Source organism: Zingiber officinale, chromosome 7B (assembly GCF_018446385.1).
Source record: "Zingiber officinale cultivar Zhangliang chromosome 7B, Zo_v1.1, whole genome shotgun sequence".
In the NCBI taxonomy this organism is placed as follows: Eukaryota; Viridiplantae; Streptophyta; class Magnoliopsida; order Zingiberales; family Zingiberaceae; genus Zingiber; species Zingiber officinale.
Genome location: NC_055999.1, coordinates 38,469,803 through 38,481,148, shown reverse-complemented (window position 1 = coordinate 38,481,148; position 11,346 = coordinate 38,469,803).

Sequence of the window (11,346 nt, the reverse complement as noted above, 5' to 3'; positions counted from 1 at the left end):
GGACACTTGTCATATATTGTGAGGAGTCACAATTAGTAGTCACAAGGTGATGTTGGATCTCAACATTCTTGTAACTTGGGTAGTAATGATGTGTTTCTAGATACCGCTCATTACTTATGCTCCTAAATGGGTTTAGGGGCATTGCCAACGTTATAAGAACCTATAGGGTCACACACAAAGGACAATTAGATGGAGATTAGGTTCATATGATGAGCCAAGAGGATTAGATTCATTTGATGAATCAAATTGGATTAAGAGTAATCCTAATTGGGCTAATTGAGTTGGACTCAAGTTGATTCATGTGTTCAATGAGTCTAATTTAGATTATGATTCATTGAATCAATTTAATTAAATGAATTAGATTCATTATATTAAATTGGCTTGAATGAAATGGTTGGATTAGATCAACCATGGGAGTTATAATGTCAAGTTTGACTTGACTTGAGAGGAAGAGGAAGAGTCAAGTTTGACTTGACTTTATGCCACATCATTTGTGACTTGGCATTAAGTGGCCAATGATGATGTGCCACATCATCATGTTTAGCACATGTGTGTGCCACCTAATGGAGGTTACAAATTCCCTTTCAATTTAATGTGGCCGGCAACATTAAATGAGAAGGAGTTACACATGTGTGGCCGGCCACTTTGTGAATGAATGGGATTCATTTTTCATTCAAGGCATTATTCCATCATCTTCTTCCTTGCTCCAATTCTTCTCTCCCTCTCCTCTCCATTGCCGAGACCTTCTTGGAGTGCTAGCACACTCTAAGGTTCTCCCTCCATCGATTTGTTCGTGTGGATACTTCTAGAGGGTTGTCTACTTTGACAACCTTGAGATCTGGCACCTTGGACGAGCGGGATTTGCGAAAAGCGCGCATCAAGGGTAAAACTCGTACTCTAATGTAGATCTAGAGTTTGTAAACTCGTACTCGTAGGTTTTTCTAAATTTTATTCTTCGCACGGATCCAGTGGCAGGGGTTTCGGGGTTTCCGCGACGCGAAAAAACAGTTTTCACGGCCCGAAAGACCCAACAGACCGAGAGGAGGAATTGGTTTTGGTCTCCCAATGAAAATAAGCTTCCTGTGTTCGCCCCGAACACCCAACTTAATTTCATCAATAATAATTCATACCACTAAAGAATTATTATTGAACTACCGCATCAATCCCAAATTATATTTGGGCTCCTTCTTATTATGAGGGTATTAGTCTCCTTGTGTTTAAGATATAAAATATCCACTAATTAAATGAGTTACTAACAACTCGCTTAATTAATATCTAACTCCAAGAGTAGTACCACTCAACTTCATTATCATGTCGGACTAAGTCCACCTGCAGAGTTTACATGACAATCCTTATGAGCTCCTCTTGGGGATATCATCAACCTAGATTACTAGGACACAGTTTCCTTCTATAATCAATAACACACACTATAAATAACATCATTTCCCAACTTATCGGGTCTCTTGATTTATCGAGCTAAATCTCACCCATTGATAGTCAAAGAAATAAATACTAGATATATGTGTTTGTTATTATATCAGGATTAAGAGCATACACTTCCATAATAACAAAGCTCTTATTCTTTTATTTAGTCAATATAAAAAGAACTTACCTTAAATGGTCATGCTCAATACACTCAGAATGTACTAGTGTAATTTTATAGTTAAGATAAACTAATGTCAAATTAGACTATGACTATTCCAATGGTTTGTTCCTTTCCATTTTAGTCGTGAGCTACTGTTTATAATTTATAAGGAATTAATAACATGATCTTCTGTGTGTGACACCACACGCCATGTTATCTACAATATAAATTAATCGAACAACTATACTTAGCATATAAATGTAGACATTTGACCAATGTGATTCTTTATTTAACAATAAAACATTTACAAAAGGCTAGGCTTTTAGTATACACTCTCGCAGGATTAACTATTAACCCAATATGACAATCCATATCCATTAACCCAATAAGCTTAATCATCTTATAATTAGCTCTTAGGGCTAATACTAACATCTTGACCCTTGGAACTGTTGGTGCAATATTCCCTAGGTCAAGGTTGACCTGGTTGACTGAGCTTGAATTGGCTCAAGCTCGAGTCTTGATGTTTGGGTTTCGATGTTTGAAAATACATGGAGACAAGACATGGAGATTGCAGGTGCAATTGTTCATGTGGTGAGATTGTGAAGGAGAGTCAAGTAGGTCAAGGTTGACTGGATACTTGACTGGAAAATCCTGGTGAGTGAAGTCAGGTGAAAGTCCTAACTGGGAGGCTAGGCAGACTGGAAAATCCTAGTGAGTGAACCTAGGTGAAAGACCTAGTAAGAGAAGTTAGGCAGCTGGGAAGTCCTGGTGAGTGAAACCAGGCAGAAGGAAAATCCTAGTGAGTGAAGCTAGGTGAAAGTCCCGGTGAGTGAAGCCGGGCAGCTGGAAAATCCTGGTGAGTAAAGCTAGGTGAAAGTCCTGGTGAGTGAAGCCAGGCACATGAAATCGAGATGGAATAAGGTTGATCGGACACCTGGTGTTGATAAGCCCAAGTAGGTCAAAGGGATTGACCGGATACTTGGCACGGGAAATTCAGGTGGATCAAGGTTGATCGGACACCTGGTGGAGATAAGTCTAAGTGGGTCGAAGGGATTGACCGGACACTTGGTGAGGGAGTTCTAGCAGGTCAAGGGCGACCGGATGCTAGGCATGATGTACCAACAGGTCATGGTTGACCGGATGTTGGTTTAGGGGACTTTAGACTTGATTTTGGGAGAAATCATGAGCTGGATCGATCATTCGATTGATTGGCACATGCCCAATCGATCGGTCGATCGATTGGGTGAGTCCCCGCGACAAGCCTCTCCCAATCGATCGATGGATCGATTGGGGAGAAGTGTCGCGCGAACAGAAAGCCTCCCAATCGATCAGCCGATCGATTGGGTTCCAATCGATCGGGCGATCGATTGGGAGTTGCGAGTTTTCTCAATAAGCCCTGGATCGATCAGCCGATCGATCCAGGCAATTCCAAAGAGCACAGAGGCGCTCTGGATCGATCAGTCGATCGATCCAAAGCCTCCCCGATCGATTGGGAGCAATCCAATCGATCGGGATTTGACCGTTGGCGCAGGATTTAGCCGTTGGCGTGCGATTGCTTCGGCACTTCTTCCACTCTTCGACACAGACGACCAAAGCTCTAGTTTGGGCGATTTCTCCACAGAGTTCACCGCCAGATCTTGAAGGTTCTTGGAGGCACATCCAAGTCAAGAGGCGAGTTACAACAAAAAGAAGAAGAAGCTAGGGTTTCATTGTAATCTTACAAGATTCACTTGTATTTTGCTTCTTTCTTTCTTGTTGTTGTATTGTGAGCTTGTAGGGCTTCTCCGCCTTCGGTAGTTACCGTAAAGGAGTGTTTTATTAGTGGAGGGTGCGTGAGTGTGTGGATCCTTGGACTAGTCACCTCTTGTGAGGTGGATACCAAGTAAATCCTCGAGTTAGCGTTGTATGTTGTTTCTTGTTTGTATTTCCGCTGCACATCATCGCAAGAAGCAAGCAACGACGACCATGAGATCGCGCCGAGGTATTCACCCCCCCCCCCCCCTCTAGCTAAATAATCGGTCCCAACAGGAACTTTTCGCTAGACCTCTAATCTATAGGGAAGATTGTTGGTTTAATCGTTCTCCAAGTTAAGGTTGACTAGTTTAGCTAAGCTCGAGTGGATTAGAACTTGAGTTTCGATATTTGGATAATATGTTATAGACAACATGTGTGGACAATATATTGTGGGGCATATAAGAGTGAAGTCAAGTAGGTCATGGAAGACCAGCACTTGATTGGTAAAGTCTTAATTAGGGGTTAGGTAATGGTAAAGTCCTAACTAGGGGTTGGCCAATGGTAAAGTCCTAACTAGGGCTAGGCAAGGGTAAAGTCCAAACTCGAGGGTTAGGTAAAGGAAAGTTTAAGTGGGTCAGGAAGGATTGCACGTTGGCAAAGAAAGTCTAAGTGGGTCCAAGAGGACCCCACATTGGTAAGGAAAGTCCTAACTGTAGAACCGTTGGGCCGGCTGGAAGGGGGGTTGTTGGATATCCTACAAAAACAAAAAGAAAACAACAACCTTCCTCGAACTCTTTAAGCTAACACTTGTATATATAAAGTAAGCTGATAAATTAAAAGCATAAAGAAAAAGTGAGGCACAAGAATTTACTTGGTTACAACCTTTGTGGTTGTTAATCCAAGGAAGATTAAGCTCACTAAAAACTCCTTCAGGCGGAGAAGCCTCGTACAACGTTGAAGTGCAGAAAACAGAAGCTCAACTCTAGACTAAAGCTCACAAGCGTTGGAATTATAATTCAGAGTTCGTTGTGAAAGCTTCTGGACCAAGGCTATATTTATAGCCTTGGTCGGGGTGCCTGGAAGGGTTCCGAGCGCCCTAGGGGGGATAAAACTTTATTCCCCAACGTCCAGAACGAGATTGACTCAATCTGGTCAAACTTCACGGTTCGGGCGCCCGGAGGGGTTCCGGGTGCCCCAGAGGGCTCCGGGTGCCCCGGACTTCTCCGGGTGCCCCGGACTTCTCCGGGTGCCCCGAAGCCCAAAGTCAACAGACGTTGACTTTTTCATTCGGGACCTCTTCTCTGGTTCAGTCCGAACCCAAGTTTCGATCTTTTCGAGCGGGCTTCCCTCCGGCTTCTCGTCCCTCGAAATCGCTGTGTGTTTCCTTCTCATCCGCCGGCGTACTCATCCGCAGTCTTCGTCCCTCGGACGCACCGCGTGCCATCCTTCTCGCTAGCTGCGTCTCTTGCTCTCCGAGCAATCTTCCACTCCGGCTTTCGTCCCTCGGAACCACTACACGCTTCCTTCTCGCCTGCCGGTGTACTTTTCCGCAGCACCTCGTCCCTCGGACTGTCGTCCTTCTCGCTAGCTGCGTCTTCCGCTCGAGTACCTGTGCTCCTAAGCTCCTGCACACTTAGGCACAAGGTTAAAACACACAGAACCTAACTTAACTTGTTGATCACACCAAAACAACCTTAGGGTTCCAACAATCTCTCCCTTTTTGATGTGATCAACCCAAGTTAAGCTAGGGTTAAAAATAGACATAGAATAAAATAATTTATTGCAATAACATGCAACATGATAGAAAAAATTAAATTTCAAAAATTCTAATTTTCAATTTTCTACCTCCCCCCTAGACTTATACTTTTTCTTCTCCCCCTTTAATCACATAAAAAATTGGGGTTGCAAGAAAAATCTAAGGGTTGACACTTAGAAAATTTATAAAGATCTTTTTCAATGATTTTCTGGAAAATATTTCTAAGTCAAGGAAAATTTCTAAGTCAAGAAGAACTTTTTTAAGAAAATTTTGAGAAATTTGAAAATTTTACAATAATTTTCACAACAGCAATCTCAAAATATCAGAGAAAATTTCTAAGTTAAGAATAACTTTTGGAAAATTTATAAACATTCGTTATCAAGAAAAAAAACTTTCTAAGCCGAAAACTTTATGCAAGAAAAATTTTAAAAAAAATTTGAGAATATTTAGAAAAATTAAAAAAAATCTATGTATTTATTTAATTTTTAATTCTCATGATTTCATCAAAAAGTTTTAAATTTCCATTTTAATTTATCATAACTTCTTAAATCATAATTTTTCAGATTTAAGGCAACAAATATTAAACATGCTAAAAATTTTATTCGATCTTTTACCATGTCATTTTCTGTTATTTTTTGATTTTCTACTTCACAAAAATATTTCAATAACTTAAATTCTAACTTGATAAAAATTTTCGAAAATATAATTTGTAAAAATTCTTTCAGCAATGTGCAAAATTCGTTTGAAGAAATATTTTGTAATTTGCAAGAATTTTTTAACAAAAATTCTAATTTGCATAAATCTATTAATAACAGATTTCTTAATCCGAAAAACTTTTTCGATGACTCAATTTCTAATTCGCAAAACTTTTTCGAGAAAGTAATTTGTAATTCGAAAAAATATTCGAAGAAAGTTTTCGACAATATTTCTGATTTGCAAAATTCTTTTGACAAAATAATTTGTGATTCGTAAGAATCTTTTGTCAAAGCATTTTGCGATTCAAAGAATTCTTTCGATGAGTTTGTCAAAGCATTTTACGATTCGAAGAATTCTTTCGATGAGTTAATTACTTGTTCAGAAGGTGGAGACCATACCTAACTTACCTTGTCAGCAATTGATTCTCCCCCTATCGAGTTGCTTTCTTCTGAAGTCACTCCCCCTTTATCGATGCTCATCTGGGATGAGCTTTCTGTAGCTTCGGGATGGAGTTCGGCTGTCACGGCAGTTTCTTCATTCTCGGACTATTCTGTCAGCGGCTTGATGTCCATTGAGTTGTCGGCTTCCAAAGGTTCTTCGTAGAGCTTTAAAAACTTCTCCCAAAGTTCTTTTACGCTTTTGTATTCTCCAACTCTATTGATATCTTCATTTGGTATTACACTTAGAATGTGAAATTTAGCTCGCGCGTTTGCCATAAACTCCTCACGTTGCTTGTGGGTCCAGAGACGTTTATCAATTTCTTCTCCATAAGCGTTATTCGATTCTTCATAACCAAATTTCATTATTAAAGAAATACCAAAATCTGAATTACGGTATACCTCCATTTTTTGTTTCCAGACGAAAAACTCCCCCTCGAATGTAGGTGGGTAGTCGCTAGCTCCGGCCATAGTTTTGTTGCTTCAGATGGCGGTTAGTCCTTCTTGATGCGTCTCGGCTCTGATACCACTTGTAGGACCGTTGGGCCGGCTGGAAGGGGGGTTGTTGGATATCCTACAAAAACAAAAAGCAAACAACAACCTTCCTTGAACTCTTTAAGCTAACACTTGTATATATAAAGTAAGCTGATAAATTAAAAGCAGAAAGAAAAAGCGAGGCACAAGGATTTACTTGGTTACAACCAATGTGGTTGTTAATCCAAGGAAGATTAAGCTCACTAAAATCTCCTTCAGGCGGAGAAGCCTCGTACAGCGTTGAAGTGCAGAAAATAGAAGCTCAACTCTAGACTAAAGCTTACAAGCGTTGGAATTACAATTCAGAGTTCGTTGTGAAAGCTTCTGGACCAAGGCTATATTTATAGCCTTGCTCGGGGCGCTTGGAAGGGTTCCGGGCGCCCTAGGGGGGATAAAACTTTATCCCCAACGTCCAGATCGAGATTGACTCAATCTGGTCAAACTTCACGGTCCGGGCGCCCGGAGGGGCTCCGGGCGCCCCAGAGCCCAAAGTCAACAGATGTTGACTTTTTCATCCAGGACCTCTTCTCTGGTTCAATCCCGCCTCGGTCCGGTTCTTCTCCTCCGGATCCGCTCGCTTGGGTGATCTCTGCCGTCTGGAAAAGGGCTCACCCGAACCCAAGTTCCGGTCTTCTCGAGCGGGCTTCCCTCCGGCTTCACGTCCCTCGGAATCGCTGCATGTTTCCTTCTCGTCCGCCGGCGTACTCATCCGCAGTCTTCGTCCCTCGGATGCACCGCGTGCGTCCTTCTCGCTAGCTGCGTCTCTTGCTCTCCGAGCAATCTATCGCTCCGGCTTTCGTCCCTCGGAACCACCGCACGCTTCCTTCTCGTCTGCCGGTGTACTCTTCCGCAACACCTCATCCCTCGGACTGCCTCCTTCTCGCTAACTGCGTCTTCCGCTCGAGTACCTGTGCTCCTAAGCTCCTGCACACTTAGACACAAGGTTAAAACACACAGGACTTAACTTAACTTGTTGATCACATCAAAACAACCTTGGGGTTCCAACACTAACTTCGATTAAGTAAAGAAAATTTTAAGTGGATCAAGAAGGAACTCACATTGGCAAGGAAAGTCCTAACTAAGTGCAAAGGAAAGTCTAAGTGGATCAAGGAGGATTGCACGTTAGCAAGGAAAGTCCTAACTGCGTTTAGGCAAAGGAATGTCCAAGTAGATCAAGGAGGACCACATATTGGCAAGGAAAGTCATAACTGTAGTTAGGCAAAGGAAAGTCCAAGTGGGTCAAGAGGACCACACGTTGGCAAGGAAAGTCCAAGTGGGACAAGGAGGACCACATATTGTTAAGGAAAGTCCTAACTGCGATTAGGCAAAGGAAAGTCCCAATGGGTCAAGGAGAACCGCACGTTGGCAAGCAAGTCCAAGTGGATCTAGGAGAATGACACGCTGGCAAAGGAAATCCCTAACTGCAGTTGGGTAAGAGGAAAATCCAAATAAGGAGGACTGCACTTAGTGATTGGAAGTCCAATAGCAAGTTGGAAAATTCCAAGTGGGTCAAAAGGTTGATCGAACACTTGGTGGAGAAGTCCTAATAGGTCACGATTGACCAAAGGTTGGGCAAGGGAACCCTAGACTTTGGTTAAGTAAGTTAGAGTTGGGAAATAGATCAAGCGATTGATTGAGTGCTATGCCAATCGATCAACGGATCGATTGATCGTACTTCTCTACGATGAAGAGGCGTTCACAATCAATCACATGATCTATTGATCGTACTTCTCTGTGATACAGAGGCGTTCTCAATAGATCACATGATCAAATCGATTGGGAGTATTTTCTTCATGATGCACAGAAGTGTGGTGAATTGATTAGGTGATCGATTCACCCTAAACCCAATCGATTAGGTAATCGATTGGGAAAAGCTCACGATAAACAGAGCTTCTGGATCAATCAGTTGATCGATTGAGCTACATCAATCGATCAGGTGATTGATTGGGCACATTTTTGTCATGGAGTACAGTTGCTTCCTCATGAGAGCATGATCGATTGATTGATCGATCAAGAGGATCTTAATTGATCAAGTGATCGATTGAGAGGCGAAGAAAAGAGCCATTACAAGGTTTGGACAACTATGAATTTCATGTGGCAATCAATTGGGGGTAAAGCCAATCGATTGGAAACCCTAAATCATGAGTTATAAAGGTCTTTATGAATATTCAAACATAACTCTTCTTCTCCACTTTTCACGGTCAATCTTGAGCTTTGGAAGACAAGTGTTGTTGCACTTTCCAACCAATCAATAGGTGTTTACAAGCTACAAAAATCAAGCAAGGTTTTTCATTTATATTGTGCATATTCTTCTTATTTGCATGGTATTTCTTGTTGTGAGCTTGTATAAAGTTTCTCCACCTTCTGAGTTGTTTCTGAAAAGGAGTATTTTTATAGTAGAGAGTGTATTCTGTGTAAATTCTTGGATTAGTCACCTCGTTGAGTGGATACCACATAAATCAAGGGTGTTAGCATTTGCTTCGAGTTTCCGCTACAACAAATCATCAACAAAGTGATTAGAGTTAATCACCCCCCCCTCTAGCTAGCCGGAGTGTCCTAACACGTTCCTCGATCCATCTAGACTTCCGCCTATTATGCTTGACCCCTAGGGTTTTCTGCCTAGTGTTCTTGACCCCAAGGGCTTCCCACCCAATATCCTCAATTTGCCAAGTCTTCTTGCCTAGTCCTTCTTTCAAGACTTCCTTGCCTGGTCCCTCTAACCAAGACTTCTTTGCCTAGCCTCAACTAGGACTTTCCTTTCCTATCCTCAATTAGGACTTTCCTGCAAGCTTGATTAACATATTAGAATATCACAAGACTTAATTTTGTAGGATCAAAAGTGCTATAGGGGGTGAATAGTGTCATGACTTTTTCACTTTTTCTTAAATCAATAGTAGACATGGCGAAAAGAAAGAATTCAAAAGAAGAATCAATAGAGACAAAGCTAACACGTTGTTTTTATTTGGTTCAGAGCCTGTGGTGACTCCTACTCCAAGGCTCACGATCGTCGATCGCTTTCATTGGACAATCCACTAATAATTTTGAATAAGCACAAGTATAAAGTGATAATAGTTTAAGTGCTATAAATGAAATTATATCGACAACTAAAGATTCGGAGATTCATGCTTTCAATCATCGGAGCAGCGCAACATCGTCGAGTCTTCTTTGGAGCAGTTTGCAAGAGAGTAAATCATTGGAGTTTTCGTTCTTGAGGTGTTAGTCAAACCCTCCTTTTATAACTTTGTCCGGATGTTTGGACTAGTCCTGAGATCCCCCCCATCAAGCTGACGTGGTGTGACCTTAGTGAAACTCTATACGTCAAAGTTTATCTCTCTCAGAGGGCTTGAATTCATTTGGGCGCATGTACTCTGACATGTGTTGACCAATCAGTGTCTACCACCTCAGTTGGGTGCCTCCTTGGGAGCGGGTCAATCTAGGCACCTGGACCTGATCTGAGCACTCGGACCTCCGGGCACCTGGACCCTTCCCGATCGCCTAGAGACCCTTTTTCTAGTTAACTTCCAGCTATTCCCTAGGTTTCAATGAAACCCTAGGTCGAACTAATGCTTGCTATTCCCTCAACGAGAAACACGTCTTCACCTACTTTTCTGATGAGAGTTTACCTGATGTCAAACTGGTCCTCCTGACTGTTTGGCCTTTTGCTCGGTATTCGAGACTTTAGGACTTTCTACTGAACGTACGATCTCCGACCCATCCAGTCTTCACCTGATGTCCACGACCTCTAGGACTTTCACCTACTATTATCAACAAGTAGAATTTTTTGTCCGATATCCTAGACCTACTAAGACCTCTGTCTAGTCCTTCAGACCAAGACTTCCTTGCCTAGCCACAACTTGGGCTTTCCACCTGCCTCGTATTTTACCTTGCCTAAACTCACTTAAGATTTTCCTACACACTCAATCATACTTATTAGAACCACAATAACCTTTAACTTTGAACCCTTTGTCATTATCAAAACTTAGGTTGGATCATCTGATACTTCCTACACCAACAAACTTTGACCTTTTGTCAATATCAAAATTAAAGTTCGAGCGTATGATACTTCTTGCACCAACATACAATACTCTTCAAATATATACCCAAAGGATTTAATGAAAAAAAAAAATTATCCTCTTTTCGTGTAACACCCACGAAATTATAAAATAGGTATATGAATATTATTTTCCTTAGAGCATAAAGAAATGATAAGAATAAGAGAAAAAGGAAAATAAAAACCAAAGAAAATATAGAATAAGAAGAGGTGAGGTCAAGGATTGAACCAAGAACTTCCCACAATTTATGGAGATAAATTGATGAGTGATAACCATTAGGATAAGGAGAAATAATTATATAGAAAGGAATGAAGAATTTAGTTAAAGGAGAAAAGAAAACTAAGCAAAAAGAACAAGAAAAAACCAAGTTGCTTACCTTCTTTTCCCTCTTGGTTAAGAAAAGGAGCAAGCAAAAGAGGGATTTACTACTTCCCTCCCTCTCTCTATTTTCGTGGGAATTAATGGAGTGGGGGAAAAGAGGAGTTGAGGGAGTGAATGAAGACATGTTTCATGGGCAAGGGAATAAATAGATTGGGAGAAGAAAAATAAGGG